Below are 6844 nucleotides of genomic sequence, written 5' to 3'. Positions count from 1 at the left end.
CATTTCGAGTCCTGTAACTGTCATAGTTACCTCACAGTTAGGTATCAGAGTGTGTCACCCTGTGTCAAACATCATTGAAGAAATCCTCCATATTGACTTATTTAACCTTAACCTTCAAAGTAAGGCTACCACAGGGTGTAGAAATACATTCTGATTGAAAAGAATGACCTATGACCTGACAGGGGTACAATGCAGGCTGAATCATGTCATAAAATTACAAATTCTGAAAATATAAATATAATAAAATTTAATTTAATAAAAAACAAAAAATATTCATCACCCAAACTGTTTAGTTTCAGATTTCCACCTATCTGGACAATTATCATGTACATTTTGAGTCCTGTAACTGTCATAGTTACCTCACAATTAGGTATCAAAGTGTGTCACCCTGTGTCAAACATCCTACTATATCAGGCCTCAGACCACAATTAATTTCACTATGTATTCTCATGTAGCCCCAGTGGCTGTAGCACTTTTATTAATTTCACCAGGCCATTAGCATTTCACGGGAAACATTACCTGCCTGGGCCCAATGAACACTCAACAGGACGACCTCTGTTGTCCAGCTGTTTTCCGCGTTATATCAATGTAAATAAACACACGTGGGCTAAGGGACCGAATCGCACCCATTTCTGTGCATTTTACACAAATTTTGCATGATTTCAATGTGCTCTGGGGGACATTATGCAGTATCCAGTGTAAACCAAGTGCACATATTCACTAACTGCAACCTCTTACCTGTCCAACCCAGTGTAACAATCCAGTATACAAAGCAGCTCCCCAGCCATTAATCACATAACAACAAAACTATATTTTCTCGCATTAGTTTCGGTATTTTGGACAACCAAATGGGTGGATAACTCTAGTCTGATGCCTATCAGACCAAAATTGTTTTCACCATGACACTCATACTCACATATGGCATTTAAATACATATGTCAAGTTGCATACAGGCAATAAAAAGAATATTTGATACCAACTATGGCTATTGGAGCCTGTGAAATGGGGGACTGCCTGTGCCGCAAAAAGGCGGCAATCTGCGTCAAATTATTCCAAATAGTGGACTAGTAATTATGCAATAACTTTAAACGTTACAGACATTTTTCTGAACAACAAAAAGAAACTTGCTCCTTATTGTGTTCTCTGCAATTGAAATATAGCAGTTGGCAGGAATATGATTTTTTCATAAACAAATTCAATTTAATTTAAATTGATACATTTTCAAAAATGAAAATCCCACAAAGTTCTTTTTTTTTTTAAATTTTAAACTTTAAAACTGTAAAATTTTGGATACTGCACAGTCAACATATGCCAATTACAAATTAGGACTGCTCGAGTGTCATTCTGGTGAGGGTAACACCTGAATGCAGAGGAAATGGCACCAGCCTGCAAAGTTGCAGTACAGAATATACAGTGAACAAAAAAAAGCTGTCAACTGCCACTGCATTGAAATGTTTTAATGTATCAGAACTGAAAGTGACATCACACATGAACTGATATATATACGGGTGGACATGCATACCACAATAAGTATTTCGCTGTATTATACACTACGAGTCACATCCATGGAAGGCAAGACGAAAGACACAGTTCAAGAAGGGACATGCACCTTGGAATAAGGGTGAAACTCTGCTGCATGAACATGCAAGTCCAGAATCTCACACTGAGAAGTTGCGACCAGTAGTCCGAATGAATATAGACGAGTTTGCCTTGGTCAAGAAGTCGAGTTCCACTTCAGCCACCATATCCAGTCCAGATTGCGAAGGTGCGTCACAGCCAGTCCGCCTGCTACGTCCCATTACGAGTACATGTACTGCGTCTGAAATGAAAGAAGAACAACAGTGTAAAGACAAAGAAGGCATGAGAATAATGGACAATGACAGAATGGTAGATGCATGGAATGCAGCTTTCAGATAACACTCGACAGCTTCCCCTGAGTGCGACGAGCCTGAAATGCTAATTTTAAGAGGTTAAGTGGGGTTTTTGTTGGAAAGTAACACTACACTGTGTGAATTGTGACTTCACTGCTCCTGAAAGCAAATTGTGCAATGAGGTGAAGACAAAGAAACCTGACCCAAATGCAGCAAAAACTAATGTGGGTCTTGCTATCGGTCTCCAAGACACTCCCGTCGGCAATACGAGAGCGAGAGTGCTATTGGCAGGCATAGACATTCCACCACCGTGTCGGAGCAGCATGCAGAGAATATCATACAAGGTATCAACGGCTGTAACAGATCTAAATGAAAAAGATATGGCACAAAATGTTGAGCTACTGAAAGACATTAACCTGAAACGTGGAAATGAACGTGATGAAATTAACATAGCCATGGATGGGAGATACAACTCCACGACAATAACAAGTCGGAAGAAACCGGGCCAGAATGCATCACAAGCTATAGGACTTGCGTGTGAAACAATGACTGAAAGAAAATTCATTGTAAGTGCCTGCTTCCAGAATAAACTTTGTTGGTTAAGAAACAAAGGTTTTCATGTGACGTGTCCCGGTGGTCATCCTGAATGCACAGCAAACTTGCCGCCGTTTGCTCCGCTGTCGGAATACGAGATGGGAAAAGATATCGGAACAGACTTGGCTCTAGAAGGTATTCTCATAAAATACGTCACAACAGATGGAGATTGCAGATCATCTGCTGGAGTTGACAGTGCTTTGAAACTTCTAGATCCAATGTGGAAAGTGCAGCGGCTAGCTGATCCAACCCACTTAGGTCAGAGTCAGTTTCGTAAGTGTTACAAAGCTAACTTCAGTCCCGACATGTTTACTGGGTCCACCCGTGAACAAAAGTGTGAAGCACAGAAGGTATTCAGCCAGGATATGAATGCAAGGTGCAGTTTAATTCTTAAAGAACTGATGAAACTACACACTGGTAATATCGGTGTACTGAAACGAAACTTACCAAAGGTCCTGCAAACGACACTTTCGTGCTACGGTGGTGACTGTTCAAAGTGTTCGCGGTACTCGGTCGTCTGCAGTGGAGGAATAACGAACAACTGCTGGCACCGATCCATGTTCCTGGGTACACACAGAATCACAGAGCTGAATATGAATGAAAATTACAAAATGTTAGTACTGGAACTTCTGAAGATTAAACTAAGTATTTCAGCTGTAGAGCAAATGAAACTGTATACACACACACACAGAAATGTGAGGCTGCGAACCGTTCTCTCAGTGTTTCCTTACCTAAGAATGTGAACTATTCACGAACGATGACATCCACAATCCACAGGCTGAACAACGCCCCAGGAACATCGATGATAGAAAAGTGCAAGTACTGTGACACCGAACTGTCAGCTCGGGTGAGGCGTTCACTGCGTCAGATGGACAAAGAGTCGGACTATCCAAAAAGATATCAAAACAATCCACAGGTGGTTAAAAGGCACTTAGTCCAGCAAGGTAGTAAAACTAGAGATCACTTACAATATAAACATTTGCACAGAGATCAACAAGCTGACTACAAGAAAGGATTATTAGATATTGACAGTCAAAGAGCAGACAACTCCTGTGACCACAGTTATTCAAAGTAATGTTTGTCACAAAGTTTCAAGTGATACATATAATATAGGAACTATCAGTTTGCATGATAGCATTTCTGCTGTGGACATGAACCCTAGACATTGGAGATTGACTTTAAACAATAAAAAATAGTAATGTGAATAAATGTATGCTTTTGAATAAATGTATCATGTGATATTTATATGTGATATTATGACATAAAATATTTCTTTAAATTAACCTTTGTTATTGTTTTACATTCTTATATGTTATGCATTCTGAGATGCAAGAGGCGGGGTGGGGGGGGGGGGGGGGGGTATTGTCCATGACCCTGACAGACATCCCTGTTCACACATTGTATGCGCGAGCTGTTAATTGCATGTGGCTCAGCAGACAAGTGATCTTTAAACATACAAAGACGGTTATGGCACAGGTGACTGATGGCACAGGTGACTGATGTCACTGCCATCTATTATGTCCATCTCCTTATTAAAAACCATGAAACAATCTGTGAGCATTTACTGTACGATACTGGCCTGTGATTGGTGATTTGAACTTAATAGCACCATATCCATTTGGTCTGGGAGGCCCATTCCATATTATACATTCACCATTTGGCCCAGGATCACATTTGGTCTGGGAGGCCCATTCCATATTATACATTCACCATTTGGCCCAGGATCACATTTTGAAAAAATTACCCTCTGGCATTTTTGAAAAAAAGCCTCCATTTTGACTTATTCAATTAGCCTTAATACTCAAAGTGAATGAATGAATGAATAAATGTTTAACGACACCCCAGCACGAAAAATACATCGGCTATTAGGTGTCAAACTATGGTAATGGAAACAAACAAGGTGATGATCAACATCAACAGAAAAATTCAAGATATAAATAAAAACAGTGTAAAGAACTTTGCAAAAATACAAATACAAATATCACAGATAAGATACTGACTTTTACTCTAATACTCAAAGTGAGGTTGTCACAGGGTGTAGGGATACATTCTGATTGAAAAGAATGACCTATGACCTGATACGGGTACAATGCAGGCTGAATCATGTTATAATTTGTGAAATTACAAATTTTGAAAATATTAATATAATAAAATTTAATTTAATTGAAAGAAAAAAAATATTCGTCACCCAAACTGATAAGTTTCAGATTTCCACCTATCTGGACAATTAGCATGTACATTTCGAGTCCTGTAACTGTCATAGTTACCTCACAGTTAGGTATCAGAGTGTGTCACCCTGTGTCAAACATCATTGAAGAAATCCTCCATATTGACTTATTTAACCTTAACCTTCAAAGTAAGGCTACCACAGGGTGTAGAAATACATTCTGATTGAAAAGAATGACCTATGACCTGACAGGGGTACAATGCAGGCTGAATCATGTCATAAAATTACAAATTCTGAAAATATAAATATAATAAAATTTAATTTAATAAAAAAACAAAAAATATTCATCACCCAAACTGTTTAGTTTCAGATTTCCACCTATCTGGACAATTATCATGTACATTTTGAGTCCTGTAACTGTCATAGTTACCTCACAATTAGGTATCAAAGTGTGTCACCCTGTGTCAAACATCCTACTATATCAGGCCTCAGACCACAATTAATTTCACTATGTATTCTCATGTAGCCCCAGTGGCTGTAGCACTTTTATTAATTTCACCAGGCCATTAGCATTTCACGGGAAACATTACCTGCCTGGGCCCAATGAACACTCAACAGGACGACCTCTGTTGTCCAGCTGTTTTCCGCGTTATATCAATGTAAATAAACACACGTGGGCTAAGGGACCGAATCGCACCCATTTCTGTGCATTTTACACAAATTTTGCATGATTTCAATGTGCTCTGGGGGACATTATGCAGTATCCAGTGTAAACCAAGTGCACATATTCACTAACTGCAACCTCTTACCTGTCCAACCCAGTGTAACAATCCAGTATACAAAGCAGCTCCCCAGCCATTAATCACATAACAACAAAACTATATTTTCTCGCATTAGTTTCGGTATTTTGGACAACCAAATGGGTGGATAACTCTAGTCTGATGCCTATCAGACCAAAATTGTTTTCACCATGACACTCATACTCACATATGGCATTTAAATACATATGTCAAGTTGCATACAGGCAATAAAAAGAATATTTGATACCAACTATGGCTATTGGAGCCTGTGAAATGGGGGACTGCCTGTGCCGCAAAAAGGCGGCAATCTGCGTCAAATTATTCCAAATAGTGGACTAGTAATTATGCAATAACTTTAAACGTTACAGACATTTTTCTGAACAACAAAAAGAAACTTGCTCCTTATTGTGTTCTCTGCAATTGAAATATAGCAGTTGGCAGGAATATGATTTTTTCATAAACAAATTCAATTTAATTTAAATTGATACATTTTCAAAAATGAAAATCCCACAAAGTTCTTTTTTTTTTTAAATTTTAAACTTTAAAACTGTAAAATTTTGGATACTGCACAGTCAACATATGCCAATTACAAATTAGGACTGCTCGAGTGTCATTCTGGTGAGGGTAACACCTGAATGCAGAGGAAATGGCACCAGCCTGCAAAGTTGCAGTACAGAATATACAGTGAACAAAAAAAAGCTGTCAACTGCCACTGCATTGAAATGTTTTAATGTATCAGAACTGAAAGTGACATCACACATGAACTGATATATATACGGGTGGACATGCATACCACAATAAGTATTTCGCTGTATTATACACTACGAGTCACATCCATGGAAGGCAAGACGAAAGACACAGTTCAAGAAGGGACATGCACCTTGGAATAAGGGTGAAACTCTGCTGCATGAACATGCAAGTCCAGAATCTCACACTGAGAAGTTGCGACCAGTAGTCCGAATGAATATAGACGAGTTTGCCTTGGTCAAGAAGTCGAGTTCCACTTCAGCCACCATATCCAGTCCAGATTGCGAAGGTGCGTCACAGCCAGTCCGCCTGCTACGTCCCATTACGAGTACATGTACTGCGTCTGAAATGAAAGAAGAACAACAGTGTAAAGACAAAGAAGGCATGAGAATAATGGACAATGACAGAATGGTAGATGCATGGAATGCAGCTTTCAGATAACACTCGACAGCTTCCCCTGAGTGCGACGAGCCTGAAATGCTAATTTTAAGAGGTTAAGTGGGGTCTTTGTTGGAAAGTAACACTACACTGTGTGAATTGTGACTTCACTGCTCCTGAAAGCAAATTGTGCAATGAGGTGAAGACAAAGAAACCTGACCCAAATGCAGCAAAAACTAATGTGGGTCTTGCTATCGGTCTCCAAGACACTCCCGTCGGCAATACGA

The 6844-nt window shown here is 39.3% G+C and overlaps 1 long non-coding RNA gene across 1 annotated transcript; it reads right to left on the bottom strand.

The window, feature by feature from the left end:
* Positions 1-2994: 2994 nt before the first annotated feature.
* LOC121366846 lies at positions 2995-6456 on the bottom strand. Its single transcript, XR_005957236.1, has 3 exons — positions 6313-6456; positions 3197-3350; positions 2995-3052 (listed from the first exon to the last, which is right to left on the bottom strand). It is a non-coding gene; the product is annotated as an uncharacterized LOC121366846 (long non-coding RNA).
* Between the last annotated feature and the right edge of the window lie 388 nt (positions 6457-6844).

This window comes from Gigantopelta aegis, unplaced genomic scaffold, assembly GCF_016097555.1.
Source record: "Gigantopelta aegis isolate Gae_Host unplaced genomic scaffold, Gae_host_genome ctg7432_pilon_pilon, whole genome shotgun sequence".
Lineage (NCBI taxonomy): Eukaryota > Metazoa > Mollusca > Gastropoda > Neomphalida > Peltospiridae > Gigantopelta > Gigantopelta aegis.
The sequence above is the reverse complement of the archived record's forward strand: the minus strand, read 5'-3'. Positions and strand labels throughout refer to the sequence as shown.